We start from the raw sequence: 19,364 nt of genomic DNA, 5'->3' as shown, positions 1-19,364 counted from the left end.
GTTACAGCTCTGAGATAGGGCCAGTGTTAGTTACAGTGAAATTGCTTGGTGCCTCCATGCAACAAGAGGTCCCAAAGGCCTGCTGCTTCCAACCCAGAATTTAAAGAAATACTGTTTGACAAATGGCTTTAACCAGCAGCAGTGATAACAAGGAAAACCAGTAGGAGGCGAATTAGCTAATGTGCTCACAGATCTGGTAGCAGCCCTGCTGCCTCCTCCTCCTCTTCCTGCAGAGCCTAGTGTCACCAAGGAAAGTCTGTAATGGGCAGGACTGCTGCTAGGCCCAGAACCAGTCAAATGAGAGTGGAAGGGAGAGAACCATGGAAGGGGCAGTGCGGGGGGGGGGGGGGGGGGGGGGGGGTGGGGGGAGGTTGTATAGAGAAGACCTAGAAAGAGGTCATAGGGAAAGGATAAAGGTAAGAAGAACCATCTAGGGTCCATAAGAGTAGAGGTACTTTCCTAATAAAAGGTACCAGATCGAGGCCAATAGCAGTTTCCACCTTCTGCTTTGTCACAGCTACACCCATGCCCCGCACCCCCAGCTCACTTGCTGGTTGTGGCAGGCAGGGTTCCACAGCCTTTTCTGGGGCTCTGTCTTCAGTGCCCTATTTTTAAAGGGCCAGCGGCGGGAAACTCTGTGGATGCCTTTGTCAGGATTGCTGGACATACTTAAATTAATATGAAACCAGCTTGACATACTTAGATTAATATTAAACCAGCTTCTGATAACTCCCCCCTCCCTCAGGAATCAATGAGGATAGCAAATGGACAAAATGTTGCCCAGCTGGCTGATAGCCCTGTTGTTTCTCAGTTACTCCTGATTAGCATACCTGTTTCCTATCTGGGCATCTGGGAGCAGTGCTCTCAGTGAGAACAAAAGAAAGCCAGACAGGCTCCAGAACTAGGGACTTCAAAGAGGAGAACCTGTGTAAATGGTCACCTTCTTGACTTCAGAAAGTAAACTGGAGTTTGTAAAGGAAAGAGCTGAAATCAAAGGCTGGGAAGAAAAGAAGTTATTTGAGATATATAAAGCAGAGCGCCAGTATTAATGTATTTCTGTATATAGCACAAAAAAAACATTTTTGTGAGCAACGCTCCTAAAATGTATGAGCAATTGCTCATGCACTCTGCTTAGAGGGAACATTGCCCAGGACCAGAACCCCACTCCCAAAAAGTGTGTGTTTGCGTCTGTGCATAAGCAATGAATCAGGCCTGGATGGGAGGGAGAAAGTGAAGCATAATCTCTTTCCACATAGAAAGGGATAAATACTACACGTAACTTCCAATTTTTAAAACAACTGAAAGACAACTATTTCAATGATATACTCTTTAGTATTTAAAAAGTACCTATATAGCATTGCCAACCTGCCGCTAATCTTTTCTATCAGAAAACTGAGGAAGGATCAGACTGAAAATAATAGGAAACAGCATAAGGAATTGCAAGTCAAATGCAAAGCGCTGATAAGGAAGTCAAAGAGAGACTTTGAAAAGAAGATTACATCACACTCACTGGCATTGTTCAAATTCAGTCAAATTCATACCTTCTTGAGACTATTTTAAATCTTTTTCTTTTATTAATTTTTAAATGTTTATTGAATTTTAAAAATACAACAAACATTTTCAAAGCAGAAGAAAGAAAAACATGTACAATGATACAATATATAATAAAATATGCAAAGCTCAATGCTATATGGCTAAGCAATAGAAAAGAAAAAGAGATCTAAAGTTTTCCATTTCTTAAGACCAGTTGGAGGACTAAGCAAGAAATAAGTAATAGACTGTTCATTTTTTTATTGTATAATAAAATCCAGTTCCATGAAAGATAAACATTCACTTGAGAGTTATCTTTCCAATGCGATATTAATTTTAATGCGACAGATACTCAAAAAAAATCAAACAATAATTTATCATCTTCTAAGAGAAAAAATGGAATACAAATGGACTTCCAGATTATATATTTTGGTAAAAAAGATTCTTGGAACCCAAAAATCTTTTTTAACTTATCCCAAACATCTGACCAGTATAGGACTAGATTAGGGCATTCTAGTAAATGCATAAGAGCGTTTGTTTTTGTTTTTTTTTGCATGACCGACACAGATCACAATTTGAAGACCCAGATAATTTACTCTTTCTAGGCGTCCAAAGGGCCCCATGGTACATAAATGAAAGAGATTATATTAGTGCAGCTGATAAGGAGGCCCTTGGGCCAGTCAACCAAACATGAGACCATTGAGTATCTGATAATGCTTCATTGAAATCTAATTCCCCTTCACATTCATCCTGTGCCCCCTCATTCTGGAGCTTCCTTTCAATTGAAAGAGACTCCTCTGCGTTTATGCCATGGAGGTACTTAAATGGCTATCATATCTCCCCTCTTTCACCTTTCTTCCAAAGTATACATATTGAGATCTTTATGTCTGTCCCCATATGCTTTATGATGAAGACCACGGACCATTTTAATAGCTGTCCTCTGGAGTGACTTCATTCTGCTTACATTTTTTTGAAGGTGCGGTATCCAGAATTGTACACTGTGCTCTATTTGAAGTCTCACCAGAGACTTCAATTAGATTCTTCCTTTTCTATTTGGAAAGAGATTATGCTTCACTTTCTCCCTCCCATCCAAGCCTGATTCATTGCTCATGCACAGAAGCATACACACAAACACACATTTTGGGGGGAGTGGGGCTCTGGTCCCGGGCAATGTGATTGCTCATAAATTTTAGGAGCGTCGCTCACAGATTTTACATGATTGCTCACAATTTTTTTTCTTGTTCTATATACTGAAATGCATTGTTAATACTGGCGCTCAAAAATTGTTGGTTTTTAAAACTTGTTGCTCAGACACAAAAAAAATGTGCACACACCACTCCTTAAAGGAAACATTAGTCCTGAGTCCTTTCAGCAACTCCTTCACCTGATCATATCTCACTGCTGCATTTGATCCTGAATTGTAACCCTCCTTCTCCCTTTCCCCATATATAAGTCTCACCAGAGACTTATTCAAAGGCATTAGAACACCCTTTTTCTTCCTGGTCATTCCTCTCCCTATACATATGAGTAGTATACAGGGGCAGAGTGATTATTTGGATAATAGGGCAGTGCTTGAGGGCCCACAGCAGCAGGGGGCTCACTCTCCCTTAGCTTCCATCTAGTTTAGGGGTCCTTTTACTAAGCTGCGTAAGCATCTATGCATGCCCAACGCGTGCCAAAATGGAGTTACCACCCAACTACCGCATGGCTCTTGCGGTAATTTCATTTTTGGCGCACGTCCGATATGCGCGTATGAAAAATATTTATTTTTATTTTCGGGCGCTTGGCGCACTTGGGTCATTACCGCCCAGTTACCGTGTGAGTCTTTACTGCTAGGTCAATGTCTGGCGGTAAGGTTTCAGACCCAACATGGATGCGTGGCAATTTTCATTTTGCCGCACGTCCATTTTTGGCAAAAATTTTAAAAAAGGCCTTTTGTACAGGTGCACTAAAAAGCCACGTCTACACTATCGCAAGCTTTTTTTCAGCACGCCTTTGTAAAAGGACCCCTTAATCACTTTTGATAGGTGGTTACGGCCCCTTACCCTTATTGCCTGGGGGCCCAAATGACTGTCAGTCTGCCTTGGGTACCCCTGGTAGAATATCTTTAAAGTGGGCAACCGGTTTCTATCCGGGGGCCCTGTGCAAAATGGCTGTGAGTCAGCATAGTTGTTCATATTTTTTATGGCTTAACCGAGAGGCGAGTCTCATTTTGTTCATTGTAAGAACTGCTCTGTACACACTCACAATGTAATCACCATTTCTTGCTGGCGGAAAACAACAAATGACAAATGTGAAAGATGCTTCAATATATTGCTTGACATGGCCGTAACAGAAAGAAAATATTGTTTTAGCTAGAAGAACCAGAGAATTTTCTAGTGAAGAAAGTCTTCTATTACAATCTGTTTACTCTGACCTGAGGCTCTGAAGTCCTTTTTTCTCCAGTTGGCTGAAATGTAATAAGCGTTTCATGCCTGGATCATGAAGAGTGTGTAATGGAGGAGTAGCCTGGTGGTTAGTGCAGTGGACTTTGATCCTGGGGAACTGAGTTCAATTCCCACTGCAGCTCCTTATGATTCTGGGCAAGTCACTTAACCCTCCATTGCCCCTGGTACAAAATAAGTACCTGAATATATGTAAAGTGCTTTGAATGTAGTTGCAAAAACCTCAGAAAGGCAGTATATCAAGTCCCATTTCCCTTTCCCTATTTCAGATTATACATGGAATGTTGCTACTATTTGAGATTCTACATGGAATGTTAATGTTGCTATTCCACTAGCAACATTCCATGTAGAAGCCTGCCCTTGCAGATCAGCAACACGGCTGCGCAGGCTTCTGTTTATGTGAGTCTGACGTCCTATACGTGTCGTCCCCCTTCTCCTCCACTGTCTTGTCTCTGTATGTCAGGTGTTCAGCGCTGCGTGCATCTGGTAGCGCTATACAAATGTTAATAATAATATAGGGACACTCTAGCGCGTGTTGTATTCATGCAGAGATTTTTTTTCTCCTGGAAAGAGCCACTAAAACAGATATCATATTATGAGAATCAGGTGCTCAACATCCAGAGTTTCTATTTATTTACTTATTTTAAGTTCTTTATGAGATTTATATTCCCACATTAAGCATGAATTAGGTTGAAACCTGGGAGCATTTAAAATCTTTTTTTTTCCTGTGCCTAGATCAAAAGAGAAAGATAGTCCGCATCCCTGCCAGCAAAGGTATGCCTTGCATGCTCGCATGGGGGGCGGAGGGGAGAGTGAGGAGTGCGTTGCCCTCTAATCCAACTCGGCCTCCCCCCCCCCCCCCACACACACACATTGTATGGTTGGCTGTGCCTGGAGAGAGAGCCTGTTGTTAAAAAGTTTCCAGCACACCACTGCAGCCCAGTATCCTGTTTCCAACAGTGGCTAATCCAGGTCACAAGTACCTGGCAGAAACCTAAATAGTAGCAACATTCCATGCTATCAATCCCAGGGCAAGCAGTGGCTTCCCTGTGTCTGTCTCAATAGCAGACTATGGACTTTTCCTCCAGGAACTTGTCCAAACCTTTTTTAAAGCCAGAGAGTGCTTGAGGTAATGTTCAGTATCGAGTCACTATTCTAGTCAGTGGGGTTTTTAAACACTGGCAATAACATTTAGAAAAGGCTAGTACATTGAGCATTGCTGTCTTTATACTCAGTGGTGTGAAATATACATATAGATTGCTCACTGCCATCAACTATAGGGATAGTGATAACAGACAGCTGCCATCCATATAGCTGAGTGGTTTAAGTTAAGAGTGACTGGAGATTGCTCCTACTTATGCTGTTTCCAATCCCAAAATGGCCGCAGGGACCTCCTGCAGCAGCCATTTTGACTGAAGAGCCCACGTGGGCAAGAATGACTAGGTATCGCTCTTGCCTGGAAGAGGTCACTAGACCACAGGAATTTTAAAAGGTAGGCCCCGGCGGCCCAAGGGGGGGCACCACTAGACCACCAGGGCATTTAAAAGTAGGCCTGGGAAGGCCCTTTGGGTGGTTGGAGGGCGGAGGGGCTATGATGGGTGGGATGGTGGCAGCTGGCCCAGGAGGACCCACTCTTTGCCGGGAGGGAGGAGCTGGTTTTGTTTTTGTTTTCAGCTTTAACTGAACGGCAAATTTTGGTTCCTGATTCAAAACCAAGAATCGTGGTTTCAGTCGGCCTGTACTGCCTTTAAACATAAATGTCCCTGTGAATATTGACCTATAAATGTTTAAACCTAGGTTGTGTAAAGCCTGGAAAAGGTCATTTAGAGGAAGGAACTTTGGAGCAGGGTTGTCTACTGACTCCAGATGTTCAGGACAGGCTGATTCTGTCCTGACTTCATTGCATCCTGGGACTTGAAGTCTTGTTTTTGCTAGGGAATGCAATAGGGAAACCAGAACTACACGTACCTCCATGCAACGAGGTAAAGCCAGGCCTGGATCAAACTGTCCTGAGGATCTGGGGCTAACATTGAGGTTTTCAGGTGAAAAAAATGAAATGTGTTTGCAGAATTCAGCCTTTGGACCTAGAGATGTAGAACTTGGAAAGTGTTATTATGCTGATGTGAGAGAACGGGCGTGTGGACATGTGTTAAACAAGAGCATAATCCAGAGCTCAGATGGTCTCAGGGTAGCTCTGTGCTCTGGTAGTTTATTGCACTGAGCTCTGTAGAGTCCTTTGGGGACCTTGGTTAGATTTTGTTTAATTATTTTTCCTTGTTTTCTTTCATTTTTATTTGTGGAGGGAAAGCCAAAGATCGACTAGGGTCAGTGGCGCCTGCACCAGGAATTGGCAAACTAGATGAGTCTTACAATCCCTATCTGCCATTGTATGAATTTATATTGTCACTGATATAATGTTGGTCTGGTCTGTTCTAGCTATTTATTTGTTGGGATTTATTAACTGCCATTATGAAGAGTCACTCAAGGCGGCATATGGCAGGCACATCTTGACAAAACATAGAATTTTCTTAACAGCATAACAATAGAGAAAGAACTAAATATAGGCATTAAAAATCAGGTAAATTTGGAGACAGGCAAATTAAATGTTAATAACTGAAATAACATGATACGGTGTCAGAAATATAAACATTTAACACACTAAAACAGTCACATAACAGAAATATGATAAACGTCAGCAGGGCATAGGCAGCATGAAGGAACATTTTGTGTCATCTATGTGAATCTTTGTACCATACTTGTGTAACCTCTGTGATACAGTAACACAACTTGTAAGCCGCACTGAACTTGCTATTGAGCGGGGAAAGAGCGGGGTATAAATGCTATAAAATAAATAAACATTTCATATAACACAAATATGATACTTACAGTGTCAGCACAATACAAATGGCATATCTTGATAGGCAAGCACTACAGCATCAGTGCTCATAACACCAGTACCATACAATGAAACATCTTAATAGGCAGTCGCAGCTAAGGGAGCAAGTGCATTTGAGACATGTGGTGGAGCATTTTTGATGTGATGTCTAAGTCCGACTCAGAACGTTTTGCAAAAAACGCCCAAAATCTAATAGGAAAGAAGGTCATTTTCAAAATAGAAAAGCATCTTCCCCCCCCCCCCCCCCCCCCGAAAATACTGTTTTGAACAAGGTTTTGTGATTTGGACGTTTTGCTTTTTGTTCCATTTTCAAACAAAAAAACGTCCAAGTGCAAAATGCACAAAATCAAGCAATTGGAATGTAGGAGGAGCCAGCATTTCTAGTAGACTGGTCCCCCAGACATCCCAGGAAAACAATAGGGCACCCTAGGAGGCACTGCTGTGGACGTCATAAAATGCACCCAGGTACACATCTCACCTGTTAAGCCCCCCAAAACCCACTACCCCCAACTGTACACCACTACCATAGCCCTTATGGGTGAAGGGGGCACCTATATATGGGTAAAATAGGTTTCTGGTGAGTTATGGAGGGCTCCCAGTTTTATCCACAAGTGTAACAGGTAGGGGGAGGTATGGGCCTGGGTCCATCACGTGATTTAAAACTTTACTTGCCAGCCTGTATGCCAGCCTCAGATGTTATACGCAGGTCCCTGGACTAGTCTAGTGATGGGTGCAGGGGCACTGCACACAGGTGGACCCAGGCCCATACTTCCTCCTACCTGTTACACTTGTGGAGGAAACTGTGAGCCCTCCAAAACTCACTAGAAACCCACTGTACCCACATATAGGTGCCCCCTTCACCTGTAAGGGCTATAGTAGTGGTGTACAGTTGGAGGTAGTGGGTTTTGGGGGGGCTTAGCAGATAAGGGACCAATGATAAGATATGTACCTGGGAGCATTTTATGAAGTCCACTGCAGTGCCCCCTAGGGTGCCCTCTGGATGTCTAGGGGACCAGTCTACTAAAAATGCTGGCTCCTCTTACATCTCAATGGCTTGATTTTGTGCGTTTTGCACTTGGACATTTCTTTTTTCAAAAATGGACCAAAAAACAAAATGTCCAAATCACAAAACCTTGTTCAAAAACAGTATTTTCAAAAAGAAAAATAAACGCTTTTCTTTTTTGAAAAATGATTTATTTTATTTATTTTGTTACATTTGTACCCTGCGCTTTCCCACTCATGGCAGGCTCAATGCGGCTTACATGGGGCAATGGAGGGTTAAGTGACTTGCCCAGAGTCACAAGGAGCTGCCTGTGCCTGAAGTGGGAATCCAACTCAGTTCCTCAGGACCAAAGTCCACCACCCTAACCACTAGCAACATTCCATGTAGAAGTCGGCCCTTGCAGATCACCAATGTGGCCGCGCAGGCTTCTGCTTCTGTGAGTTTGACGTCCTGCACGTACGTGCAGGACGTCAGACTCACAGAAACAGAAGCCTGCGCAGCCTTCTACATGGAATGTTGCTAGTGGAATAGCAACATTCCATGTAGAATCTCCAATAGTATCTATTTTATTTTTGTTACATTTGTACCCTGCGCTTTCCCACTCATGGCAGGCTCAATGCGGCTTACATGGGGCAATGGAGGGTTAAGTGACTTGCCCAGAGTCACAAGGAGCTGCCTGTGCCTGAAGTGGGAATCCAACTCAGTTCCTCAGGACCAAAGTCCACCACCCTAACCACTATGTTCTTTCCCATTCAGATTTTGGAAATTTTTTGCAAAATCAAACTTAGACGTTATATCAAAAATGCCCCTCTGTTATTTATGTGCTCACAGTTATGGCAGATGTATGATTGATATAACTGCGGGTGTATAAATGTAAGACAAGTTGATATAGGCTACACTGGTATTTTGTAACAGAATCTGAGTGCCTGTATCCCGTTAGTGAATATGCTCCCATAGTGCAACAGTATGGCACCTAAATGGAGGGCTTCAAAAATTAGGCACTAGGAAGCATCATGCTAAGCAATAACGACATCTGGGTGTCCATATTCCGCTATAGAATATAAGCATTAGTCGACATTTATGCACCGATATTTAGGTGTGCCCACTGGCACCATGTCAATGTCAGGCATTAATGCACAGGTCTTGGAGTATTGTGTTCAGTTTTGGAGGCCATAGCTTGCTAAAGATGTAAAAAGACTGGAAATGGTGCAAAGAAAAGCTACAAAAATGGTATGGGATTTGCGTTGCAAACTGTACGAGGAGAGACTTGCTGACCTGAAAACGTATACCTTGGAGAAGCAGGGGTGACATGATACAGATGTTTTCCAGAGACAGGAAAGCTGTAGAACTAGAGGACATGAATTGAGGTTGAAGGGGGGCAGACTCAGGAGTAATGTCAGGAAGTATGTTTTCACGGAAATGGTGGTGGATACTTGGAATGCCCTCCCGCGGGAGGTGGTGGAGATGAAAACGGTAATGGAATTCAAACATGCGTGGGATAAACACAGAAGAATCCTGTTTAGAAGGAATGGATCCATGGAGTCTTAGTGGAGATCGGGTGGCAACACTGGTAATTGGGAAGCAAAACCAATGCTTGGCAGACTTCTACAGTCTGTGCCCTGATCGTGACTGAATAGACAGAGCCGTAGCGAGGGGAGCTGACACCCGGGGTGGGTCACCGCTGTGCACCCTCCTCCCGCTGGAGCGCAACCCCCCCCCCCCGGAGCGCATACCTGCCCCCCCCCCCGGAGCGCATACCTGCGGCGAGGGACGGGCGGGAGGGCCGATCTGCCCCGACTGCACGTTGCTGGGGTCCCCCCCGGAGCGCATACCTGCGGCGAGGGACGGGCGGGAGGGCCGATCTGCCCCGACTGCACGTTGCTGGGGTGTGTCGGCTCCGCGCTGGTTCACTGCTCTCTCTGTCCCGGAACAGGAAGTAACCTGTTCCGGGGCAGAGAGGGCAGTGCACCAGCGCGGAGCCGACACCCCCCAGCGGCATGCACCCGGGGCGGACCGCCCCCCCCCCTTCCTACGCCACTGTGAATAGATATGGATGGGCTGGAGTGTAAAGTTTAAGGGGCTTCAATGTTAGCTTCAGAACTTTTAGTAGAAGAAATGTGCTGGACAGACTTCTATGGTCTGTGCCCTGAATATGGCAAGGACAAATCAAACTCTGGTATACATATAAAGTATCGCATGGCATGTAAAATGAGCTTATCTTGTTGGGCAGACTGGATGGACCATACAGATCTTTATCTGCCATCATTTACTATGTCTATGTCACTATAGGCCTAAATGTAGTGCATAACTTACATTATTTTGTAAGTTTTGGGCCTAAATGTGGGACCTGCCCAAGCCCTGCCCACCTGTATGCCCCCTTGCATGTATGCATTGAGTTGTGCATCTAGGTTACAGTATACACCTGAATGTACGGTTAGCACTTAAGAATATAAGAACATAAGCATTGCCATGCTGGGACAGACTGACGGTGCATGAAGCCCAGTATCCTGTTTCCAACAATGACCAATCCAGGTAAGAAGTACCTGGCAAGATCTCAGAACAGTAAAACAGATTTTATGCTGCCTGTTCTAGAGATAAGCAGTGGATTATCCCAAGTCCATCTTAATAATGGCTTATGGACTTTTCTTTTAGGAAATTATCAAAACCTTTTATAAAACTCTGCTAAGATAAATGCTTTTACCACATTCTCATCACTTATTCATGTAACCGTAACAATCACACATGTATATGCTCACTATCATGTAATTTTAGGCAACTTGTTATAGCATGAGGAGGCAGTGGCCCACTCAGTTTGGATTCAGGCCCACCCAGCGGCGGTGCACATCCTCAGTGTAACTGGTAGAGATCCCCTAGCCCTCAGCCAGAAGCCCCGAGTCATGTCAACAGTGGCAAAGTCAACAGCACACTTCCATTTGCCACCACCTGGACTCCCACACATGAAATGAGCATGCATGAGGGGACGGGTGCAGGCATCTGCAGATGGAAACATGCTGCCAACTTCCCCAGTATTCACGTGGCCTGTGAGTGTTACTATGGAGGACATCCTCAGCTGGCAGGGCATGGACTATTCCCCTTGTAGTTCACTGTGGTTCTTAATAGTAGGGTTATTATTATTATTTAATGCATTTGTACCCCACATTATCCCACCTTTTTGCAGGCTCAATGTGACATACAGAGTGTTGTTATGATATAGTCATTACATGATTTTAAATAGTCGGTAATAAGCTGAAGGTAGATGAGGATTTAAATGGAAAGGTGATAGGTAAGGTTGTGTGAGAGGTTTTTGAAGCACTTGGGTAGTTTAGGAGTGGTTAGTTTCACTAGGAAGTTGGGGTGGAAACGGAGGGAGGAAATGCATGGGCCTATTCAGAAATTCACCTCTACCAATGACAGGAAAAGTGTGTTTTTCTTTATGTTTCAAGCCCATGCCACACTGGGGAGGCAGCTTGTAATTAATAAACATACAGGGTTTGTTTGTTTTTAATCAGAGTCACATGTATTCTTCGTTACTGGTGTGGGAGGGAGCAGGACGGTGCTAAGGGTTTAAAGAAGTAGATGAATGTAAAGCTCATTTTTGAGGTCTGAAGTACGATATAATGCTGCCAGTGGAGTGATATTATATGACTGCTGGACTTCAAATATAAAAAAAATGGAATCCCTAAATTTATATTATGTAATAGTAGCAATGTATTTGATGAGTCATAAATCCAAACTTTACCATTTCATTTATCAGCACATTCTGTTTTTATCTACTTGCTTAAAAATAAGTGTAAAATAGATTAAGTTCCCTGGAACTGAGAATTAAGTGTATCATAGCATAAACCAGTTGGGAAAGATAATAACAAAGCATTTGTTACTCTGACAGGAACAGGGTAATTTTGCTTGGTCCCATAAAACATCCAGTATCCTCTTACGAAGCATAATTGAGATTGTATTTTAATTAACAAGACGCACACGTTTATGGTATTGCAGAAGAAAAGAGATTAAGCTGCAGAGAATGCTGGCCCCTGATGATTATGGATCCTGGAGGTCTAGATAGGTAATTCTAGATAGTACTTAGGGGCAGAAGAAAGGGTGGTGTAGTCAAACACCTTCATTCAAATGACTGACTTAGAGGGAGAAGGGGTTGATCAGAAGCAAACACGGGCGCTAGAGGCCATTAGCGCCAGACTAGTTCCCGCGTTTGCCTGTGTCCCAGGATCAGAGCCAGCGAGCACGTGAAACAACATGCTCGTCGGCTCTGACTGCTAATTACATGCAAATGCATGCAGATGAAGGTCTCCTGCATTCCTCCCTCATGATCAGCGGGCAGAGCACCAAACAAGGGTGCTGCTCCTGCTGCAAACCCTACGTCAGCTGGCGTTAGGGTTTGGAGGAATGGGAGAGACCAAAAGGTTTGACAGGTCCGGGATTTTCTCCCACATCTGTCATACCTAAGCCCGCCCCCCCCCCCCCCACCCACAAACACTAAAAAGACCTGGTGGTTCAGTGGGACCACCAGCCTCCCAGCCAGACCCAACCCGACGACTCCCCCGATGGAAGATGATCTAACGAGTCCCCAACAGAAGAGACCTCCCTGGTGGTCTAGCACCTCTCTTACCCCTCCCCCTCCCCCCTGATAGAAGATAAGGCTGGTGGTCTGGTGAGAGTTTCTTCCTTATATGCTAGGGTAGCCACGCCCAATGCATCCCAGGATGCACTGGCCAGGGCGTCACCATTTTGGAGGTGGTGCTGAAAGGAGGAAAGAATGCTCCTTGTCATTTGAAGGTATGAGGGGTGTGGTTCCGGACCACTAGATTACCAGGTTGGAGATGGAGGTCCACCGGACCTCCAACTCTTTCTTCTGTTGGGGGATCAGGTCGGGGGGGGGGGGGGGGCGGGCCGATGGGATCTGCTCTATCGGGGGAGGGGGATCTGGAGGTCCACCAGACCTCCAGTCCCTTGGAATGTTTGACAGATCTGGGCTTTTTTATTTGACCGCTCGGACCTGTCAAACAACTTCTGCGGTAGGATTGTGCTTTGGGCGCATGCCCAGGCACAATCCTCCTGCAGAAGTACCCCTATGATCAGAGTTAATAGCGTGCCTAAATTTGCATGCTGTTAGCTCTGATTATAGGGACGTAAATGCCCCGTGCTGTTCCAGTGCTAATTTTAGAGCGCTGTATGGTACAGCGCGGGGCTTCTGATCACCTGCATCTGAAGTTGTACTCTGGTGAAGGAATAAATGTATGAAGATGATAAGTCAGGACTTCTCTTTCTGCATGTGAAACTTAGGACAGCTACAATTACCACTCTACTACTACTACTACTACTACTACTACTACTACTTAGCATTTCTATAGCGCTGCAAGGGTTACGCAGCGCTGTACAATTTTAAACAAGGGGAAGGACAGTCCCTGCTCAAGAGAGCTTACAATCTAAAGGTAGTAAACTATGTAGTCAGTGTAGGTATCATGAATGGGGAAGGTGGTTAGGCGCCAAAAGCAAGGGAGAAGAGATGGGCTTTGAGTAAGGACTTGAAAATGGGCAGGGAGGGCGCATGGCGTATGAACACTGGTGCCAGTTACTGCAGTCTTTTGGACACTGAGAATAGTAGTGATTCAAAATCTAATTTCTGACCGTAGGATGTGTCGAATCAAACTTCAGAAGACTTCGGCTCATAGAAAGTACAGCAGCTGGTTTATTGTATAGAGCAAACAGGCAGCATCAGATAAACCCCTATACTTTTCAAACTACAGTGGCTTACAGCTGAAGCTTGTTTCAGATTTCAAGCTCTCGGCATTGTGTGCAAGGCTTTGTACAGAGGAAAGCCACATTACTGTATTTCGCCTGTCTGTTATTCCATATACCCCTATTAGTTCATTGTGGTCCTCTCAAAAAGGACTACCTTAGCTTCTTCTATTGACCAAGATTCGGCTGACTGATACATGTTCTGGGGCCTTTTTATTACAACATCACAGGAGTTAAAAGATGTAAATAATTATCTGCATTTTAGAATCAGGATTTATTTACCGCCTTCTTGAAGGAATTCACTCAAGGCGGTGTACAGCAAGAATAAGTCATACATAAGCAATAGACAATCGCAGCAGTAAAAATATTCAAAAAGCAATATAAAATATGGCATAGTATGCAACTTACAATGTCAATATAATATGTAATAAAACATTTTAATGGACAGCAAAGGGCAGTGGTTTCCAAACCTAGTCATGGAAGCACCCCAGCCAGTCAGGTTTTCAGAATACCCACAATGAATATTTATGAGACAGATTTGCAAACAGTGGAGGCAGTGCATCATGCAAATCTGTCTCATGAATATTCATTTTGGGTATCCTGAAAACCTGACTAGCTGGGATGCCTCCAGGACCAGGTTTGGAAACCACTGCCCTATGCTCAAGAGCTGGGCTCCCCTTGCCCACCCAGAGAACTCCTCTCCAACAATTACTGCCTTTGGCTGACAATAACTCCCACTTAATTGAGCCTTTGCAGGATACCCCCTCTCCTCCAACTGTCCTGGTGGGGGGTGAAGGCAACCATAGACCATGTGCTCAGACAAACAAGAACTTTTATTACTTTCAAATTCCACCTCTACTGTCAGTCACTAGGAACATTTCCCTCTCTGTGCTGGACCTCAATCCACCTACAACTCAGATGACTTCCCACAACTCCAGATCCCTCCCCTCAGAGACTCTGGAGCATTCTGAGAGATGTGGTATAGAATAGTCTTGGATGGACAGAAAACCTCTTAAATTCTGACTGTACATAAGGATTTTTGGCGTTTTGATTTACTGCCTGTTGCAGATAATGGGGGATTACACATGTAGGGGAATGCTTGTCTATATTAATGAAGATCTATGTTAGGAATTACATCTTCTTCCCAGGCCACCTAGTTCTATAAATTTGTGCACACAATTAGGCTTTCTATTCATAACAGAAACATGGCTACACCACAAAGATTACCCAGTAATACTTGATATATGTCCACCAGGTTATAAAATAATACATATCAACAGAACCAAAAAGAGAGGAGAACATAAGAGTAGCTATACTGGGTCAGACCAATGGTCCATATAGCCCAGTATCCTGTTTCCAACAGTGACCAAGCCAGGTCACAAGTACCTGGCAGAAACCCAAATTGTGGCAACATTCCATGCTACAAATCCCAGGGAAAGCAGTTGCTTCCCCATGTCTGTCTCAATATGGACTTTTCCTCCAGAAACTCGTCCAAACCTTTTTTAAAACCCAGATACGCTAATCACTGTTACCACATCCTCTGGCAAAGAGTTCCAGAGCTTAACTATTCATTGAGTGAAAAAATATTTCCTCCGATTTGTTTGTAAAGTATTTCCATGTAACTTCCTTGAGTGTCCCCTAGTCATTGTACTTTTGGAGCAAGTAAAAAATTGATTTACTTCTATTTGTTCTACACCATTCAGGATTTTGTAGAACTTAATCATATCTCCCCTCATCCATCTCTTTTCCAAGCTGAAGAGCCTTAAATTCTTTAGACTTTCCTCATACAATGCGGTGGCGCCGGAGACCAGCACTGGATGAAGGCTTCAGCTGGTGGGGGTTGGGGACCCCTGACAGCCAAACCAGGGGCCCAGAGCAAATATGGAGGGGCCCAGGCCCCTGTGGCCCCACATAGCTATGCCACTGATGCCGAACGCTTTCGATGTAGTAGACCACACAACACCAATGATCCTGCTAGTCAACTTGGAAATCGGTGGTGCATTGACAGCCTGGATAAATGGCTTCTTAAGGACCAGATCATATATAGTAAAAATGTCCAAGCAGTTTTCAGCCTCTTTGATCCCAGAATGTGGAGTCCCACAAGGCTCTCCAATATCACCAATACTTTTCAATGTTGTTATAGCACCATTCGGTAAGAAACTGATGATGTCACTGTTTATATACCTTTTAATAACAGTATCACAGAGATATCGGATAAAGTAAAAAAAAGGTATAGACCTCATGGAAGACTAGGCCAAAACTTTCAAACTTAAACTAAATAGAGATAAAACCAAATTTCTGGTACTATCTAGCTTGCACAATCCCACTTCCTACCAAAATCTAACAATCGACCAAACAACGTACCCTATTGAACCACAACTAAAAATATTAGGAATCATTCTTGACAAGCATCTGTCTCTTGAAAATCAGGTCTCAGCAGTAACATCAAAGAGCTTCAAAATTCTGTAGAAATTGAGAAGGATTAGAGACAATTTTCCCAGACAAGTTATTCTGTCTCATAGCACAATCTCTGATAGTACCACAACTAGATTATTGCAACATAGTATACTGTATGTAGGATGCAAAGAAAACATGCTAAAATCACTAAAAACTGTCCAAAGCACAGCAGCAAGACTAATTTTCAAAAAGTCAAAATACGATAGAGTAACTCCACTGTTTGTAATGCTACACTGGCTCCCAATCAAGGCTAGATTATTCTTTAAAACTAGCAATTTAATCTTCAAAATACTGTTTGGCGTGTCTCCCGACTACATGCAAGTCCAGGAGCCAGGGTTTACTTATTATTCCACTTAGCCAGCTGTAGAAACATCACCTATAAATCCATCTACATGGCTGGATTTAGCCACCTGGGTTCCAAGTGGTGGAACTCAATTCCCAAGGTCATAAAATGCATCAACAACTATCTCGAGTTCAGAAAAGAACTAAAAACATCTTTTAATGAAAGTTTATGGTTAATCTCATATGTCACTAATGTTCTATAATGCATGCAATTGAATACTAACACTGTAATCCCCCTTGTTAATTGTAAGCCGCATTGAATTGAAACTTGTTTTGGGCTAATTGAGGGATATAAGAATGAATAAATCAGTAAATAATGCTTAGCCTAAATTTTGTATATGGCGCCAAATAAATGAGTGCTAAGCACTATTTTATAAATGGCAACTCAAGTTGAGCGCCATTTATAGACTAGCATTCAGCCACTGGCGTAGCGAGGGCGGCTGCCACCCGGGGCGGTTCGCCACTGCGCAACCCCCCCAGGTGCAGCATGACACCCCCCTCAGCGCATCACCCCCCCCCCCCGGCACATCACCCAAGCCCTCCCCCTCAGCGCATCACCCAAGCCCTTTCCCCGAATGCATTCTTGCCTGCTGTGTGGACGCCACTGGGGGGGGGGGGGTGTTGGTTCCGCTGGTTCCCTGCTCCCTCTGCCCTGGAACAGGAAGTAACCTGTTCCAGGGCAGAGGGAGCAGGGCACCAGCAGAGCCGACACCCCCCCAGTGGCGTGCACATGGGGTGGACCGCCCCCACTGCCCCGCCCTTGCTATGCCACTGCATTCAGCACCGGGACCAGCACCCAATTTTGGGCACGAGGATTTACACCAGCTGAAGCCTGGTGTTAATCCTCATGTCTAAATTAGACACAGATCTGCCTAATTGACAGACTTGATCGACCTACCAACTAGAAACATTTCTGTGCCCCCTTTTTTTTTTACTTGTGCAGAAAATTTAGGTACGGATCCGGCACCTAAGTTTATGCATGCAAATTTCAATTAAATCTAATTAGTGCCAATAATTGCTTGTTAAAAAGCCAATTATCGGTGCTAATTAGCTCATTAATTAAATTGCGCGCACAAATTTTAGTGTCATATATAGAATTAGGGTGCTAGTGTGCAAATTTGCATCTTTCTGCATCGGCCCCTGTATTGGGCAGCCCACAATTGCTTTATGCTAAGTTCTGCTATTTGCGTTGGCAAGACACACTGCTGAAAAGCTGCTAATTTCAGCATATGGGAACATAAGCCTATGCTGCTCCCTGAAATCAGTTCACCCTTTAGCTTTTGAAATTTTTGCTTTACATATAAGAGCTTTTTCTTGTCTTTGAGCTAATTTGTACATGTCAGCTATTGAAGATAGCTATGTGGCTTTGCTGTGGCTTCTGGAAAAATCACCAAGAGCTATTAGAGAGTGAGGCAGGAATTCAAGATATGTGGAATCACCCACAGCTCCTCCAGTATCCCAAACCCCAAACCCATCAAGCGCTAGGGAAGACTGGCCTTTCATCAGCCTCCTTGCAATGTGAAACCAATCCATTTTCCCAGGAGTGTAAAACAGCACAGCCACCTTATACCATGTGCCAGTTATAAATCAACACTTCCTAGAGTGAGCCCTGTCTATGAGATTACTTTCAACTCCACTGCTCTTATAAACATTTCTTCCAGTTCCAGTCTGTCTTTTCTGCTAGTACAGAAGTAAAGGTTAATGTCCATAATCTCAGTACTTGCACAAAGAGCCAGCGATCCGCAGCATGCAGGGACAATAACAACAAATCAAACAGGCTGGTCATTTTGAAGAATTGTGACTATAGTCAAAGGGTCATCTCTAGGGTTCTTTGCACTCTGGCACAGCAGACCCAGGTTGTGCATCAGGGCTGGTAGTGTTGGGCAAGGCATACAAGTCAGGTGCCCTGGGAGGGGGGGATGGGAAGGTGTCAGCTGCTACTTTTTATGGCCAGATGATGCTGCCAGTGTAACACTGAGAGAAGAGATGTCTTGAAGAAGACAATGACACTCCCTCACTAGTGGAACAAAAAGGGAAGGGGAAAAATGATCAAGAGTGCAACTGATTTTTCCCTTAGCCACCAGGGCTCCTCTGTATCTGTTACACTCATTTCCTTTTTATTCTGCTACCATTTTTATCTCTTTCACCTCCTCTGATAAGACATTCAAGGTACCCACCACTGTGTCGGTGATTCCTAAGTACTGCCCTTTGGAACTTCATATTGTGATCCCCAGTTCTAGTATGTCCTTTCCAAAACATTTTTTTCGGGTGTGATTCCTAACCACTAGGCTGCCCCTCTGCTCAGCAGGGATGCCTATATGGCCATTCTTCTAAGAATCTTTGTCCCTGCTTTTTTGCCATTCACATGTTAGACATTCCAGTTTGTAAAATGGCTGTTCGTGCTGGACATCCTCAGTACATGGTCAACTCATGTATTTTCGAACAGGAAATCCTGATGTATTTCCTGTTGGAAAATACATGTGAAATGGGCATCCATTTGGGGCATTGTGGACCAAATTCTATAAGTAGTGCCTAAAAATTGGTGCTGAAAATGTAATAATTCTATAAGGGGTATGCGTTCTTTATAGAATCGCAGTTTGCGCCTAACTTTAGGCACCTGCAATTAGGCCTGCTATGAACAGCCCTAGTTGTAGGCACCTACAGTTAAGTGCGATTCAATATGTACATACATAAAATTTAGGAATGCTCCTAGCAACACCCCCAAATACTTACACACATTAGGATTTACGCACAGATTGTAATAGAATACACTATGCACGTAAATCGTAATTAGGGCCAATTAATGCTGATAATTGTTATCAATTATCAGCGCTGATTGGCTTGTTATTCAATTAAGTTGCATGCATTAAATTGGAGGCATGCTCAATATAACGCACGTAACTCTAGGCGCCATATATAAAATTTGAGCATATGAGCTGGA

The 19,364-nt window shown here is 43.9% G+C and overlaps 1 protein-coding gene and 1 long non-coding RNA gene across 2 annotated transcripts in view; one reads left to right on the top strand and one right to left on the bottom strand.

Annotated features, from left to right (window-relative positions):
- Nucleotides 1-19,364, bottom strand: part of FRMD6 (FERM domain containing 6) — a 331,509-nt gene that overhangs the window by 180,478 nt on the left and 131,667 nt on the right. The gene's annotated exons all lie outside the window — the stretch shown is intronic.
- Nucleotides 691-18,675, top strand: LOC115478048. Its single transcript, XR_003943424.1, has 3 exons — nucleotides 691-832; nucleotides 7,258-7,261; nucleotides 18,664-18,675. It is a non-coding gene; the product is annotated as an uncharacterized LOC115478048 (long non-coding RNA).

Source organism: Microcaecilia unicolor, chromosome 9 (genome assembly GCF_901765095.1).
Source record: "Microcaecilia unicolor chromosome 9, aMicUni1.1, whole genome shotgun sequence".
In the NCBI taxonomy this organism is placed as follows: domain Eukaryota; kingdom Metazoa; phylum Chordata; class Amphibia; order Gymnophiona; family Siphonopidae; genus Microcaecilia; species Microcaecilia unicolor.
This window is presented reverse-complemented; position numbering and strand designations above follow the sequence as displayed.